This window comes from Scyliorhinus torazame, chromosome 16 (assembly GCF_047496885.1).
Source record: "Scyliorhinus torazame isolate Kashiwa2021f chromosome 16, sScyTor2.1, whole genome shotgun sequence".
In the NCBI taxonomy this organism is placed as follows: Eukaryota; Metazoa; Chordata; class Chondrichthyes; order Carcharhiniformes; family Scyliorhinidae; genus Scyliorhinus; species Scyliorhinus torazame.
The window spans coordinates 14182664-14200184 of NC_092722.1; the positions used below are offsets into that span (position 1 = coordinate 14182664).

Below are 17521 nucleotides of genomic sequence, written 5' to 3' on the forward strand. Positions count from 1 at the left end.
CGGCGCGCGTGGGACTGTGGGAGGTGTAGTCCGTGGGCCGTGGAGACGGCGCCTCGACCACAACGCCCCCGAGAGGCCTAGCGCACTCGGCCAGGGAGGAGCATGCGCACTCGACCGGTGCCGGGACCCGGACCCGTTGCTAGGCGACGGAGGCCGCCGCCATCCCGGGCATCGCCGAGGAGGCAGATTCAAACGAGCAAACGAGGAGCTCGCGCGCAAAAAACAAACAGATGCGGACAGCCCGAAGGATTTAGGGTGGGAATTGTCAAAGAGAGCGATAAAGAAAAGAGGGGAGGGGAAAGAGGTTGTTTGGTGCCAGGCAGCGTCCCGCAGGCCGCCCCGCCTCAGCCCTGGCGCCGTCCCAGCGAGAGAGCCACCTCACTCCCCGGCTGATTAATCAGTGACTTTCAAATCAGATATCAGAGCCGCCAGCCACTGCATTGCCGGCGGGGAAATGGCTGCGCAATCGGCCAACAAGGACAGCGGCGTCCGCCTGCACCTTGGGCAGCACCGTGCGGCTGGAAGCAGGGGGGCAGAGCGGCCGCCGCCCACCCTCCAGACAGCTTTCCAGCAGTTCAGGAGCAGACGCCAGGTAGGCGCATTTTGTTGGGGGGGGCGACGTTTCCACACGCCACCCGAATCAGCAAGTTTATCGGGGTTGTTTTTGTTGTTGTTGTTCTTTCCGCCGCTGCTGACGGTGCCAACCAGCTGGGTGAACGGCGGGTGGGGCGCAGCCCGCCAAGTGGAATGATCTTTGCATTCCTCTCGCCTGTAGAATTTGTTGGGTTTTCTTTTACCTGCTTGGGGCGGGCATTGTCTGCATTAAATCTTGGCAAAATACCTGGAACGAATGCTGGACGTACCCAACAGATATGTAAAGGGAAGAGTTAGAGTCTACCAAGGGGAGAGTCAAGAGTGTGACATTTATCCAAGTGTGCATTCCCAGCACTGGCAGCTTTTCCTTCATATCATTAAAACAAATGAAAATGGCTTATTGTCACAAGTAGGCTTCAAATGAAGTTACTGTGAAAAGCCCCAAGTCGCCACATTCCAGCGCCTGTTCGGGGAGGCTGGTACGGGAATTGAACCGTGCTGCTGGCCTGCCTTGGTCTGCCAGCGATTTAACCCTGTGCTAAACCAACCCCATCTGTTTGAACCTTTTTCTCAAGTGGCTTGCATACACAAGTGCTCAAACACACCCATGCAGTGACTGATCCAAACCATAACAAGAATTTTTTTATGCGACGTTCAACTCTTTTTAAGGAATTGCCGATTACTTACCTCTATAAAGTCTTTACCTACTTAAAATAAATTAAAGCACCCCGAACATTGTTGTCAGAAAATCATTTGCCTCAACAACAAGTTTGAGGGCAGCACGGTGGCGCAGTGGGTTAGCTCTGCTGTCTCACGGCGCCGAGGTCCCAGGCTTGATCGCGGCTCTGGGTAACTGTCCGTGTGGAGTTTGCACATTCTTCCCTTGTTTGCGTGGGTTTCGCAACCACAACTCAAAGATGTGCAGGTTAGGTGGATTGGACATGCTAAATTGCCCATTAATTGGAAAAAATGAATTGGATACTCTAAATTTATAAACCAAAAACAACAAGTTTGACCCTAGCACACTGCTTGAAAATAGCACCACTTTCCCCCAGCTTGTGCTTAGATGATTGTGAAAGGAAATGTGGTTCTGATTCAGTACAGCTACCTTATTGTGCACATTCTGGGCTGAGAAAGAAATTGGAGACAGTTGCAACTGCAGGGGGATCTAAATATTTGAGGAGTGTTATGGGCACTTAGAGCTAGCAGAGTCGCATAGGTGCAATATCTATTTAACATCAAGCATTAGATTGATGTGTATGTGCAGACATATATGCATTATTTCAAGACACCTCAGCAATAGTAACACATGAGCTAGTGGTCTTGTGATCATGCCTAAGGTACTGTAAACAAGCAAGTAATAGCTCATAATTATTAATTGTTCGTTTTAAAAGATAATTTAAAGGGATGTAGGCCAGCATTTGTTACTCATCCCTAATTGCCATTGAGAAGTTGGTGGTGAGCTGCCTTCTTGAACTGGCGCAGTCCCTGTGGTGTTGGTACATCCACAGTGCAGTTAGGGAGGGAGTTCCAGGATTTTGACCCAGCGACAGTGAAGGAATTAAAAAAAATACATATATTTATTCAAGTTTTTAACACAATTTTTCTCCCTTACAAACAATAACCCCCCCCCGTAACAAAAAAAAAGAAACGAGAAATCGCGCGGAGCAAGATATATACATGACAAAATAGTATATTTACGTAGCTTGTACGTGCCAGTTTCCCCGATTCTTCATGTTATCTCTTGTTCTCTTCCCCCCCCCCCGGTTGCTGCTGCTGCTGCTGACCGACCTTCCTCTAACGCTCCGCGAGATAGTCTAGGAACGGTTGCCACCGCCTGTAGAACCCCTGCGCAGACCCTCTCAAGTCGAACTTGATCCTCTCCAACTTTATGAACCCAGCCATATTGTTTATCCAGGCCTCCACTCTGGGGGGCTTCGCCTCCTTCCACATTAGCAAGATCCTTCGCCGGGCTACTAGGGATGCAAAGGCCAGAATACCGGCCTCTTTCGCCTCCTGCACTCCCGGTTCGTCCACTACTCCGAATATTGCTAGCCCCCAGCTTGGCTTGACCCGGACTTTCACCACCTGAGATATTGCTCCCGCCACTCCTCTCCAGAACCCCTCCAGTGCCGGGCATGACCAAAACATATGGACATGGTTCGCCGGGCTCCCTGAGCACCTTCCACATCTGTCCTCTACCCCAAAGAACCTGCTCAACCTCGTCAAGTGAGCTCTGTGAACCACCATAAATTGTATCAGGCTGAGCCTGGCACACGAGGAGGAGGAATTAACCCTACCCAGGGCATCAGCCCACAGACCTTCCTCGATCTCCTCCCCCAGCTCCTCCTCCCATTTATCCTTCAACTGTTCTACCAGCGCTTCCCCCCCTTCTTTCATCTCCTGGTGTATTGCCGACACCTTGCCCTCCCCGACCCATGCACCCGAGATCCTTGAATTTCTTGTGCCGGGAGCAACGGGAATCCCCTCACCTGTCGCCTCACAAAAGCCCTCACCTGCATATATCTAAAGGCATTTCCCGGGGGTAACTCAAACTTCTCCTCCAGTGCCCCTAGGCTCGCAAACATTCCGTCAATGTACAGGTCCCCCATTCTTCTGATCCCCGCCCGATGCCAGCTCTGGAACCCCCCCGTCCATCTTCCCCGGGACAAACCGATGGTTACCCCTGATCGGAGACCACACCGATGCTCCCATTGCACCCCTGTGCCGTCTCCACTGGTCCCAGATCCTTAGCGTTGCCGCCACCACCGGGCTCGTGGTATACTTTGTCGGCGAGAGCGGCAGCGGTGCCGTCACCAACGCCCGCAGGCTCGTTCCTTTGCAGGACGCCATCTCCATCCTCTTCCATGCAGCCCCCTCTCCCTCCATAACCCACTTGCGGATCATCGACACATTTGCTGCCCAGTAGTAGCTCCCCGGGTTTGGCAGCGCCAATCCTCCTCGGTCCCTACTGCGTTCCAGGAACCCTCTCCTTACCCTCGGGGTCTTATTCGCCCACACAAACCCCATAATACTCCTGCCTACTCTCTTAAAAAAGGCCTTAGTGATCACGATGGGAAGGCACTGAAACACAAACAAAAACCTCGGAAGGACCACCATTTTGACCGATTGCACTCTACCCGCCAGCGAGAGCGGTAGCATGTCCCATCTTTTAAAATCCTCCTCCATTTGCTCCACCAACCTCGTCAGATTCAGTTTATGTAGGGCCCCCCCAACTCCTGGCTATCTGGATCCCCAGATACCGAAAGCTCCCCTCCGCCCTCCTCAACGGTAGGTCCCCTATCCCTCTTTCTTGGTCCCCCGCCTGTAATACAAAGAGCTCACTCTTCCCTACATTGAGCTTATAGCCCAAAAACTCCCCAAACTCCCTTAAAGTCTGCATGACCTCCACCATTCCCTCCATTGGATCCGCCACGTACAGCAACAGGTCATCCGCATATAGCGACACCCGATGCTCTTCTCCCCCTTGGACCACCCCCCTCCATTTATTAGACTCCCTCAATGACATGGCCAATGGTTCGATCGCCAATGCGAACAACAAGGGGGACGGGGCACCCCTGCCTCGTCCCTCGGTACAGTCGAAAGTACTCCGACCTCCGCTGGTTGCGACAGTGAAGGAATGACAATATTTTTCAAAGTCAGGATGGTGAGTGGCTTGGAGGGGAATTTCCAGGTAGTGGTATTTCCAATTAACTGCTGCCATTGGCCTTCTAGAAGTTTGTGATCATGGGTTTGGAAGGTCCTACCTAAGGAGCAAAATATTCACAAATATTGCTGCATAAACTCCTGAAAGTGAATATGGAAATGTTGGACACAAGGGAAGATTCGTACTGAGATATTACTTTTACAAAAGCAAACCACTGCAGATGCTAGAAATCTGAAATATAAACAGAAAATTATGCAAATATTCAGGTAGGCAAGGTCTGCGGAGATAACATTTCAGATTGATGTTTTAAACAAGTGTAGAGGCAGAATGGCTACGAGGACGAGAGGGAAGGATTGGAAGGCAGGAAAATTTAAATGACAAAAGAGATGATGGTGCATGGCCAGAAGGATTGATAATAGAACAATACAAATAAAGATGGGTCAGAGGAGGTGTAAATGGCAATAGCAGAATTATTGGCAAAAGCTGCTTTCTGATAAAAATGGGAGCAGTCTGTGATTTTAAATAGTTGAACTCCTGAGTACGTAATGTTATAAATGCACCAATCGAAAGATGAATTGCTGCTCCCTAAGCGCCCATTGAATTTCATTAGAACACGGAAATGGTGAAGGAAGAATGTGGAGTCTGGTGCAGTGGCAGATGAGGAATAGGAGAACACTACCGTGGTTCTGGGAGGGAGGGGAAGGGATGAGAGCAGAAGTGGGGGAATGGAGACCGATGCGGTCAAGGGCTTGTCAAACACGGTGGAATGGGAATACTCAGTATAGGAAAAAGGAAAACCTATTTACCCATTTGTTTGGAAGCGAAGAGTCGTACACACCCCTGTCTGCATCAATGGTGCCGAGTTGGAGATGGTTGACAGCTTCAAATTCCCAGGTGTAAATGTCATCAACAATCTGTCCTGGTCCACCCACGTCGACACTACGATCAAGAAAGCACAACAGCGCCTATTCTCCCTCAGGAAACTTAAGAAATTCGGCATGTCCACATTGACTCTCTCAAATTTTTACAGATGCACCATAGAAAGCATCCTACCTGGCTGCATCACAGCCTGGTATGGCAACTGCTCAGCCCAAGACCGTACAAAACTACAGAGAGTTGTGAACACAGTCCTGTCCATCACGCGAACCCGCCCCCCATCCACTGACTGTCTACACCTCCCGCTGCCTTGTTAAAGCAGGCAGCATAATCAAAGACCCCTCCCACCTGGGTCATTCTTTCTTCCAATCTCTTCCATCGGGCAGAAGATACAAAAGTCTGAGAACACACACCAGCAGATTCAAAAACAGCTTCTTCCCACTCCTGTTACCAGACTCCTGAATGACACTCTTATGGGCTGAACTGATCTCTCCACACATCTTCTCTACTGTGTATCACTACACTCCGTATAATTCACCTGAGGTCTATGTATTTACATTGTGTATTTATCGTATGTCCTATGTTCATGCATGGAATGATCTGTCCAGACTGTATGCAGAACAATACTTTTCACTGTACCTCGGTACACATGACAAATCTAAATCTAAGATGGCATTGTCAGAATAAGTGCAACTGAAAGAATGGAATAGAGTCCATAAAGAAGTTGAGTGGGAAGAAGAGTAGTCAAGGGAGCTGTGAGCATCAATGTGCTTATGGTAGATATTGGATGACAACTTATATCTGAAATGTAGACCGAGAAGTCGAGGAAGGACATTGATGAAGATGGTGTATGTGAAGGCAACGGAAGCTTGAGAAACAGCTGCTCATCTTTCATTTAGGTATTTTCCAGGTGTCTGGACTCAACACATGTTCAACAATTTCAGATGATAACCATTGCTACCATGGGCAGGATTGTCCGACCCCCCGCCGGGTCGGAGAATCGCCGGGGGGGGGGGGCAGCGTGAATCCCTCTCTGGCACCGGATTTTTGTCGAGGGCAGTTGGCAGTGCCCCCCCCCCCCGCTATTCTCCGCGATGGGCCGAGCAGCCGCCCTTTTTCGGCCAGTCCCGCCGGCATATATTACACCAGGTCCGTACTGGCGGGATCTGGCCGCGGGGGGCCCCCCATGGTGGCCTGGCCCGAGATCGGGGCCCACAGATCTGCGGGTGGGCCTGTGACGTGGGGGGCACTCTTTCCCTCTGTGCCGGCCGCTGTAACAGTCTGCCATGGCCGGCGCGGAGAAGAAACCCCCTGCGCATGCGCTGGGATGACGCCTGTACACGCTGGCACTCCCACGCATGCGCCAACTCGCGCCGGCCGGCGGAGGCCCTTCGGCGCCGGTTGGCGCGGTGCCGGCCTAGCCCCTGAAGCTGCGGAGGATTCCGCACCTTCCAGGCGGCCCGACGCGGAACGGTTCGCGCCACTCCTCGGCTCCAGTACGGCTCGCCCCGCCGGATAGCGGAGAATCTCGCCCCATTTCTTTAGACAGTAACTTTTGGTAATGAATGTGCCTTTGCTGTTTACACCTCCTTTAGATTTATCTTTTTGTTTCTTTCAATTGTCCAATTAACATACCTTTTTGCCCTTTCGTCATTTTATCCTCTCCTGCCTTCCACCCATCACAGACCTTCCCTTTTGTTCTTTCCCCTCCTCCCCGAGCCCTGCTTCTGTACTTGCTTAAAGCCTGTTACATCTCTTATCCTTTGCCTGCTCTGATGGAAGGTCATCAATCTGCACTGCTAACTTTGTTTCTCTCTTCGCAGATGCTGCCTAACCTGAACACTTCCAGCATTTTCTGTCATATGTTATTTTTACGTTTGAGCAATCTAATGACGTGGATTACCAAGGATAATGAATTTTTGTGCAGTTCATCAATAAACAATAACCACATAAACCCCTTGTTCAGTGAGGAAACATGTCAACTGACTATAAATGAACTGACTGCTGTTCATGGAATCATATTGTAGTTGAAGACATAAATCAGAATGTGCTGCTATTAATAAAAAAAGGTATATTTACTATACTACCTTCGCTGTACCCTATATTTCCCACTATTCCATTGCTCACCTAGCAAATAACTGTACTACATGTCTCAATCTTACAATAAATGGGAAAATAATATTTCTCACCCCAGTTATAATTTTCTGTTTATGGTCCTGATTTTATATATGGCAGAGTATACATTGCGGAGAGTTTTTGGAAATTATTTTGTTTTTTTCCCCCCTTTTTAAATGGAGCGATTCCCTTCAGCCAATCTCCTTGGCAGATGCTTCCCTGAATCAATTTAATTATTTTGTTTCATCTCCTTTTATTTCACCTTCATATTGATTGTTCTGGGACTTAGCACTAAGCTAATGCAATCTAGTGAATCCTGTTTGCTTTTACAGTGATGCCTTGCCTGCTAATATTCACCTCTGACGCATTTCTTTTATGGTTCTATGCTAATTGTTTGCATCTGTATCTTGCACTAATTTGTATTTGCATAATTTATAATTTCAGGAATACTCTAAAAGTTTCTTTGCTATACAGTATAATAACGAATATATTGGCTAGCGTTCAGGTTCTAATATCTCCACTCTAGTCATTGTGGATGATTCCTGTGGATAGAGATTAAATACTCTCAGTTAAATTGAGTGTCAGGTTTGCCAATTTTGAAATATCATCTTACTTCAACCATGTATGTTTGTAGCTGAATTTTTCTCAGTTACTAATTCAATCTATGGGTTCAACAGGCATACCGCTCAATTCTACCCTCAGTTTATGATGCCATCTGACCCCTCAAACTCCACTATTTTGCAATGCAAACATGTTTGGTAAGTTCAATTAAACCTGCAATGATTAGTCATCTTGTGGACATAGCGACATATCAGAAGCCTGATAGAAGCTGTTAGCTTCAGTGTGTCCCTGCTTCAGCGTGGAGTACAGCCATATTTGGACAAGTAATTTATTTTTTCATTAGTAATGTCCACTTTTCAAAGAGGGTGGCACCATTAATGAAAAGGGAGAACTTAACTGGCAAATCAGTTGAGCAAAAACAGAATAAAACATTACCTTACCCACTCACCTCTTACCTACAACTGAAATAGAACAATGAGTATCCAGGAGTGATTACCAGGGATTTAGATGACAACATAAACCACAAGAATGAGGTACAACAGATTATAACCATCACCTGAACCCAAAATGTATCTGCAATCTCACAACCACAGCTGTAGATTTTTTCAATTTAAAAAAAAAAAAAGTATTTTTATTCAGATTTTTAACATTTTGACATTCAAAACACCTAACATTACAAAGTAATACCATTACTATATAGTAATACCAACACATAACCCCAAATCCCCCCCCCAAACAGTCGACGGTAACCAGTTCCTTGAAATGTAGGATAAACAAGCTCCAGGTCCCGTGGAATCCCTCACTCACCCCCTCCATGCAAATTCCACCTTTTCCAAGTACAAGAATCCATTAAATCCCCCAGCCACACTGAGGCACAAGGTGGGGAGATTGACCTCCCCTATCCCAACAGGACCTGCTTGCGAGCGATCGATGAGGTGAAGCTAAAGCATCTGCCCCTCACTCCTGTCTGCAACGCCGGCAAGTCAGACACCCCGAATATGGCTCCCAGGAGACTAGACTCTAAATCCACATGCAAGACCGCTGAACGACCTCCAAACTTTCTCCAATTTTGAGCAGAACCAAAACATGTAAATGATTAGCTGGGCCCATCCCAAACTGCTCACAAGTATCTTCCATCCCCTCAAACAACCAGCTCATCTTCAACTTCGTCAGGTGCGCTCTGTGCACTACCTTTAGTTGAATAAGCGCCAGCTGAGCGCACAAGGTATTCACCCTCAGCAGCACCTCACACCACAGCCCCTCCTTCAGCGCCATCCCCAGCTCCTCCTCCCACTTGGCCTTAACGTTTTTCATTTATGATATATAGATCTTCCTTGGTATTATCCACAGATCGATAGTTTTGGATCTTAAGCATGATTATGATGTTTAACTGTTAACCTGACCTCTGCTTTTGAGCACGTTGCTTTAAATAGCTAAATCTATTACTTATGAACTGCTGAGGTTAATCATGGGCATTTGTAACTGTTTGGAAATTTCAGTCTCTGAGTTAATGACTAGCTTACTTGATTTTATGAATGGTTTGTAATCAAGAAGCTTTGTGAACTTTTGTAGAGATGTACTGGACAAGAAACTGCTTTGTAGAAAGATTTCTTTCCACTTTGGATCTTTATTTGCAACAGTTCGAATGCCCTATGTAATTTTATATGTGGTGAGATTCACTAGAATAATTAACCATTACAATTTTAGTCTCGCTGAAAAAAGAGACAAGTTGTCAAAGCTTTGTCATCTTGTACGTAACATGACAGTTGACAAGTTAAGGGGACAACAATTTGTACTGCATGATGAGAGATTGGCTTGCGAGTGGCCTTTGATTGGTAGAGGCATTGCCATGGGAATTGCACCAGGGAACAGTTAGCTGTCAAGTTTTTGTTCAAATTCAAACCAAGCAGGTCGTCTCTGATTGGTCAAGGATTTGCCATGGGAATAACCTGGGGAATGGCTGCCCTCCCAAATTTTTGTTTGGTTGAAAAAAGTATAATGCAGGACATGCTCCTTCTGTCTGCAAAGGCCAGGGCCCTGTGTGTGAATATATGTAGCTTCTCATGTAAGTGACACATTGGTGAATTGTCTAGCAATGTTGAATGAGCAGATGGACATGGCATTGGCATCAATATGAAAGTCCTGGATGCAAAGTCTTTGCAAAGATGAAGAATCCTTCGCTGTATGTCGAAAACCTGCTCGGAACTGGTTGTTGCAATTTGGCCAATTCATTTTGTGCAGAACTAGTCACAGGTAAAGGGACGTCACTTTTGTGTGTCTTGTGAAACCCATACATATGGACGCAGTGGTTCTGCACTACCAAATGACTAATCACAGGTTTACAGAGGTGACAGCATTTCCGCCGATTCCTATTGACATCAGCTTCCCCCGGGCTCCTTGATGCAGCACTCAGTCAAATGTAGTCTTTATCATAGAAATCATAGAATTTACAGTGCCGAAGGAGGCCATTCGGCCCATCGAGTCTGCACCGGAAAGCACCCTATCCAAGGTTAACACCTCGACCCTATCCCCATAACCCCACCCAACACTAAGGGCAATTTTGGACACTAAGGGCAATTTATCATGGCCAATCCACCTAACCTGCACATCTTTAGATTGTGGGAGGAAACCGGAGCACCCGGAGGAAACCCACGCACACACGGGGAGGATGTGCAGACTCCGCACAGACAGTGACCCAAGCCGGGAATCGAACCTGGGACCCTGGAGCTGTGAAGCAATTGTGCTAACCACCATGCTACCGAGCTGGAATTATGTCAAGGTCAGTCACTCACACATCGCTTCTGCAATTGCTCTCCTGTCCATTGTCAGTTCTTTTTATGAAGAACTTGCTCACCTGAGAAAAGAGCAGTGATTTGAAACAAACCTGTTGGACTTTAACCTGGTGTTGTAAGACTTCTTGCTGTGCTCACCCCAGTCCAATGCCGGCATCTCCACATCAAGTTCTTTTTAAATTCACTGAGTGCTGAATTTGGTGCATTTGAGTGCGATAGTGAGAGTTTGGTGACCGAGGGTGTTAGGTGAGGAGGGAGTAAGGTGCTCCTTTCATTTTGTTTCCGACATTTCCGCAAAGAGTGCGAAGAGAGCCAGGAGTTTACAGAAAGTGTAGCTGACTGGGAGCAGGGTCGGAGGGCGGAGATCTAGTTAGTCCACAGAGCAGCTATATTCTGTCAGGTAAGAGGGGATGGAGTGCAGGGATCCCTCGTGGCCGTTCCCCTTCAAAACAAGTATACCATTTTGGATGTTGTTGGGGGGGATGACCTACCGGGGGAAGGCCCTAGCGGCCAGGTCTCTGGCACTGAGTCTGGCTCTGGGGCTCAGAAGGGAAGGGGGGAGAATAGAAAAGCAATAGTTGTAGGAGATTCAGTGGTTAGGGGAATAGATAGGAGATTCTGTGGTCGCGAGCGAGACTCCCGGAAGGTATGTTGCCTCCCGGGTGCCAGGGCCAGGGATGTCTCGGATCGTATCTTCAGGATCCTTAAGGGGGAGGGGGAGCAGCCAGAAGTCGTGGTGCACATTGGTACCAACGACATGGGTAGGAAAAGGGGTGTGGAGGTAATAAACAAGTTTAGGGAGTTAGGCTGGAAGTTAAAAGCCAGGACAGACAGAGTTGTCATCTCTGGTTTGTTGCCGGTGCCACGTGATAGCGAGGCTAGGAATAGGGAGAGAGTGCAGTTGAACACGTGGCTGCAGGAATGGTGTAGGAGGGAGGGCTTCAGGTATTTGGACAATTGGAGCGCATTCTGGGGAAGGTGGGACCTGTACAAGCAGGACGGGTTGCATCTGAACCAGAGGGGCACAAATATCCTGGGAGGGAGGTTTTCTAGTACTCTTCGGGAGGGTTTAAACTAATTTGGCAGGGGAATGGGAACCAGATTTGTAGTCCAGCAACTAAGGTAGCCGATATTCAGGACGCCAAAGCGTGTAATGAGGCAGTGGGGAAGGGAACACTGACAAAGGAGAGTACTTGCAGGCACGGAGATGGGTTGAAGTGTGTATACTTCAACGCAAGAAGCATCAGGAAAAAGGTGGTTGAACTTAAGGCATGGATCGGTACTTGGGACTACGATGTGGTGGCCATCACGGAAACTTGGATAGAAGAGGGGCAGAAATGGTTGTTGGAGGTCCCTGGTTATAGATGTTTCAATAAGATTAGGGAGGGTGGTAAAAGAGGTGGGGGGGGTGGCATTATTAATTAGAGATAGTATAACAGCTGCAGAAAGGCAGTTCGAGGAGTATCAGCCTACTGAGGTAGTATGGGTTGAAGTCAGAAATAGGAAAGGAGCAGTCACCTTGTTAGGAGTTTTCTATAGGCCCCCCAATAGTAGCAGAGATGTGGAGGAACAGATTGGGAAACAGATTTTGGAAAGGTGCAGAAGTCATAGGGTAGTAGTCATGGGCGACTTTAACTTCCCAAATATTGAGTGGAAACTCTTTAGATCAAATAGTTTGGATGGGGTGGTGTTTGTGCAGTGTGTCCATGAAGCTTTTCTAACACAGTATGTAGATTGTCCGACCAGAGGAGGGGCAATATTGGATTTAGTACTGGGTAATGAGCCAGGGCAAGTAATAGATTTGTTAGTGGGGGAGCATTTTGGAGATAGTGACCACAATTCTGTGACTTTCACTTTAGTAATGGAGAGGGATAGGTACGTGCAACAGGGCAAGGTTTACAATTGGGGGAAGGGTAAATACGATGTTGTCAGACAAGAATTGAAGTGCATAAGTTGGGAACATAGGCTGGCAGGGAAGGACACAAGTGAAATGTGGAACTTATTCAAGGAACAGGTGCTACGTGTCCTTGATATGTATGTCCCTGTCAGGCAGGGAAGAGATGGTCGAGTGAGGGAACCATGGTTGACAAGAGAGGTTGAATGTCTTGTTAAGAGAAAAAAGGAGACTTATGTAAGGCTGAGGAAACAAGGTTCAGACAGGGCATTGGAGGGATACAAGATAGCCAGGAGGGAACTGAAGAAAGGGATTAGGAGAGCTAAGAGAGGGCATGAACAATCTTTGGCGGGTAGGATCAAGGAAAACCCCAAGGCCTTTTACACATGTGTGAGAAATATGAGAATGGCTAGAGCGAGGGTAGGTCCGATCAAGGACAGTAGCGGGAGATTGTGTATTGAGTCTGAAGAGATAGGAGAAGTCTTGAACGAGTACTTTTCTTCTGTATTTACAAATGAGAGGGGCGATATTGTTGGAGAGGACCGTGTGAAACAGATTGGTAAGCTCGAGGAAATACTTGTTAGGAAGGAAGATGTGTTGGGCATTTTGAAAAACTTGAGGATAGACAAGTCCCCCGGGCCTGACGGGATATATCCAAGGATTCTATGGGAAGCAAGAGATGAAATTGCAGAGCCGTTGGCAATGATCTTTTCGTCCTCACTGTCAACAGGGGTGGTACCAGGGAATTGGAGAGTGGCGAATGTCGTGCCCCTGTTCAAAAAAGGGACTAGGGATAACCCTGGGAATTACAAGCCAGTTAGTCTTACTTCGGTGGTAGGCAAAGTAATGGAAAGGGTACTGAAGGATAGGATTTCTGAGCATCTGGAAAGACACTGCTTGATTAGGGATAGTCAGCACGGATTTGTGAGGGGTAGGTCTTGCCTTACAAATCTTATTGAATTCTTTGAGGAGGTGACCAAGCATGTGGATGAAGGTAAAGCAGTGGATGTAGTGTACATGGATTTTAGTAAGGCATTTGATAAAGTTCCCCATGGTAGACTTATGCAGAAAGTAAGGAGGCATGGGATAGTGGGAAATTTGGCCAGTTGGATAACGAACTGGCTAACCGATAGAAGTCAGAGAGTGGTGGTGGATGGCAAATATTCAGCCTGGATCCCAGTTACCAGTGGCGTACTGCAGGGATCAGTTCTGGGTCCTCTGCTGTTTGTGATTTTCATTAATGACTTGGATGAGGGAGTTGAAGGGTGGGTCAGTAAATTTGCAGACGATACGAAGATTGGTGGAGTGTGGATAGTACGGAGGGCTGTTGTCGGCTGCAAAGAGACATAGATAGGATGCAGAGCTGGGCTGAGAAGTGGCAGATGGAGTTTAACCCTGAAAAGTGTGAGGTTGTCCATTTTGGAAGGACAAATATGAATGTGGAATACAGGGTTAACGGTAGAGTTCTTGGCAATGTGGAGGAGCAGAGAGATCTTGGGGTCTATGTTCATACATCTTTGAAAGTTGCCACTCAAGTGGATAGAGCTGTGAAGAAGGCCTATGGTGTGCTCGCGTTCATTAACAGAGGGATTGAATTTAAGAGCCGTGAGGTGATGATGCAGCTGTACAAAACTTTGGTAAGGCCACATTTGGAGTACTGTGTACAGTTCTGGTCGCCTCATTTTAGGAAGGATGTGGAAGCTTTGGAAAAGGTGCAAAGAAGATTTACCAGGATGTTGCCTGGAATGGAGAGTAGGTCTTACGAGGAAAGGTTGAGGGTGCTAGGCCTTTTCTCATTAGAACGGAGAAGGATGAGGGGCGACTTGATAGAGGTTTATAAGATGATCAGGGGAATAGATAGAGTAGACAGTCAGAGACTTTTTCCCCGGGTGGAACAAACCATTACAAGGGGACATAAATTTAAGGTGAAAGGTGGAAGATATAGGAGGGATATCAGAGGTAGGTTCTTTACCCAGAGAGTAGTGGGGGCATGGAATGCACTGCCTGTGGAAGTAGTTGAGTCGGAAACATTAGGGACCTTCAAGCAGCTATTGGATAGGTACATGGATTACAGTAAAATGATATAGTGTAGATTTATTTGTTCTCAAGGGCAGCACGGTAGCATTGTGGATAGCACAATTGCTTCACAGCTCCAGGGTCCCAGGTTCGATTCCGGCTTGGGTCACTGTCTGTGCGGAGTCTGCACATCCTCCCCGTGTCTGCGTGGGTTTCGTCCGGGTGCTCCGGTTTCCTCCCACAGTCCAAAGATGTGCGGGTTAGGTGCATTGGCCAATGATAAATTGCCCTTAATGTCCAAATTGCCCTTGGTGTTGGGTGGGGGTGTTGAGTTTGGGTAGGGTTCTCTTTCCAAGAGCCGGTGCAGACTCAAAGGGCCGAATGGCCTCCTTCTGCACTAAATTCAATGATAATCTATGATTAATCTAGGACAAAGGTTCGGCACAACATCGTGGGCCGAAGGGCCTGTTCTGTGCTGTATTTTCTATGTTCTATGTTCTAAAGCTGAGTTTTGGAATTATCCCAGGTGTTACAGGAGAGATTATGAGAGAAGGTTAAGAGGCATGGAATTAGGAGGAGTACAAGAACATTTAGATTAAACATTTGTTAGAAGGGGAAAAAGCAGTAAGCATTTGAGCAGTTTTCCAGAGTGGTTGTAAGTGGGTCATGATGTCTTTAGCACCAATTCCTGTCTGCAGTATTAGTCTCCACACCATAGGGTGCACACTGACAATTCCAAGATGTTCACCATCAATTGGATCAAGCAACACCTTAACTTTCACTATGTTGATTGCTTAGAAAACATCAGGCTCTTTGCAATTTGCCATCTTTGCTTGGAGTGTTTTTGTCTGTAAATACTTTAACATTCTTATCTCACATTGTCTAAATGACGTAGTGCAATCGTGTGCAATCCTTTGGTATCTTTGGCATATGTGTGTTACATTTTAGAACTAGGTCCTCCTTCCTGATACAGAAGACGGTTATTGATAAAACCTGATTCCTGACTTTTCTTTATTCATTCATGGGATGTGTGTGTTGCTGATACAGCCAACGTTTATTGTCCATCCCTAATTGCCCTTGAGAAAGTGGTGGTGAGCTGCCTTCCTGAACCACTGCAGTCCATGTAGTGCACAGTGTTGTTAGGGAGGGAGTCCTAGGATTTTGACCCAGCAACAGTAAAGGAATGGTGTCACAGCAACATAGCTCCCAAGTCAGGATGGCGAGTGGCTTGGAGCAGAGCCTCCAGGTGGAAGTTAAGTTACCTAAGTTCCTATGACTTTTTAAAATATGAGTTTGTTTCATGAATCCTACACTGTTTTACAAATACACCGATTTGTATATTTTATTTTCAGGCTTGTCCTACCTTTTTATTCATCCTAGTTTGATTCCAGGCTTACCAAAGTACTTTTGACCTCGACTCTGGGTCCCAGGTAATTGACTTTAAGTTTCATCTCCTTACTTCAAAGTTCCTCTATTGCTTTGCCCCTCTCTTTATCCATAATCTTCACCCCAATGTCCTGGTATACACCCTTATTCCACCATTCATAGTTATTACTACAGCCATTTTGCCCTGTCCTCCATAGTTCCTCACTGCCTTGCTATCTCCTGAACTTGTAAGTTACCTTTGACTGCGCTTTTGCCCTTTCTTATCCCTCAGCCCGCAACCTCCTACCAGCCTTATCGTACACAATGTCCACTTAATATTAACTGCCCTGTCAAGCAGTGTGAATCATCTGTTTGCAATGAATACAACAAAAATACGCTGTCTCCCCTGCTTGCCCCACTTTATTTGTATCTGATTTTCATTCAGACATTTCTGGATATGATAAAGACTCGAAGAGATGATATCAGCTCAGGAAACAGAGATACCACACAGGTGCTCTGCATCACACTGGATATGTTGGGACTAAAGATACAAAAGATGTGGAACATATTTACTTGGCTCGTCCTTGCATTTTATTTCCTGTTTAATGTAAAACGGTAAACATATTGCAGATTATTAAACAACATTTGACAAACTATTGGCTTAAATACTTTTCCTTCAAGCGAAGCCTTGTCCACTTTTCGCTGTGCATAGAAGTCTGTCTATTAGTAAGTTTCAGCTCCGCAATGTTGATTTAATGAACCATAGACTAGCACAGTATTTAGAGTTGTCAACAGGACTGAATTGTGGATACAGTATTTTTATTGTTTATTTCATTATAGCATCAAGATTACAAATAAAGTACCAGTTGGATACAAATAGTACATTTAAACATGTGTGGCAAATGTGTCTTTATTTTAAAATGAACTATAAACATTTGCTGGACGAAATTGATTTAATAAGATACGGGTAGGTTTCTTCAGTGAGGATTGTAACCTGCATCAATTAGTGCATAAGTTTGTATTTGACACGAAAGGGGTAGTTGAAAAGTTGTATTTAGTTTACTGCTACTTCTGAATATTTTATTGCCCAAAAATGTGTTTTCTTTATTGGTGCTTTAATACAAAAACAGAAAATGCTGGAAAATTTCAGCAGGGCTGACAGCATCTGTGGAGAGAGAACAGAGCAAACGTTTCAAGTCTGGATGACTCTTTGACAGAGTCTTCGTCGAGTCATTCAGACTCAAAATGTTAGCTCTGTAATCTCTCCACAGATGCTATCAGGCCTGCTGAGATTTTCTGTTTTTGTTTCAGATTCCAGCATCTGCAGTAATTTGCTTTTATTTTGGTGCTTTAATATGTTTGCTTCAAGGCACTATTAAATCTTGACAAAGAGTCTTGATCCAGCACTAAGAATAATGAAAAGTTATAAAAAATCTTGAAAACTCTGGCATTCAAATGGAGTGCTTCTGCAATTTCCACTCTCACTTCCTTCAGTATCCTTGGATGCATCTCATCGGATCCTGGTACTTTATCAATTTTAAGGAAAGATAACCTTTCTGACACCACCTCCTTCTCAATTGTAAATTCTTTGATTGTACCAGTTACCACCTCTCTCACCTTTGTAAAAACAGATACTAAGTA

At 46.2% G+C, this 17521-nt stretch overlaps 1 long non-coding RNA gene across 2 annotated transcripts; it reads left to right on the forward strand.

Annotated features, from left to right (window-relative positions):
- The first annotated feature begins 23 nt into the window (after positions 1 to 23).
- Positions 24 to 16762, forward strand: LOC140392590 (uncharacterized). 2 transcript variants are annotated; one of them, XR_011935394.1, is made up of 5 exons: positions 119 to 592; positions 6961 to 7206; positions 7930 to 8010; positions 15868 to 15945; positions 16326 to 16762. It is a non-coding gene; the product is annotated as an uncharacterized lncRNA (long non-coding RNA). The 2 variants fall into 2 exon arrangements; XR_011935393.1 differs by lacking the exons at positions 7930 to 8010; positions 15868 to 15945; positions 16326 to 16762 and having other exon boundaries at positions 24 to 592; positions 6961 to 7337.
- Positions 16763 to 17521: the final 759 nt, after the last annotated feature.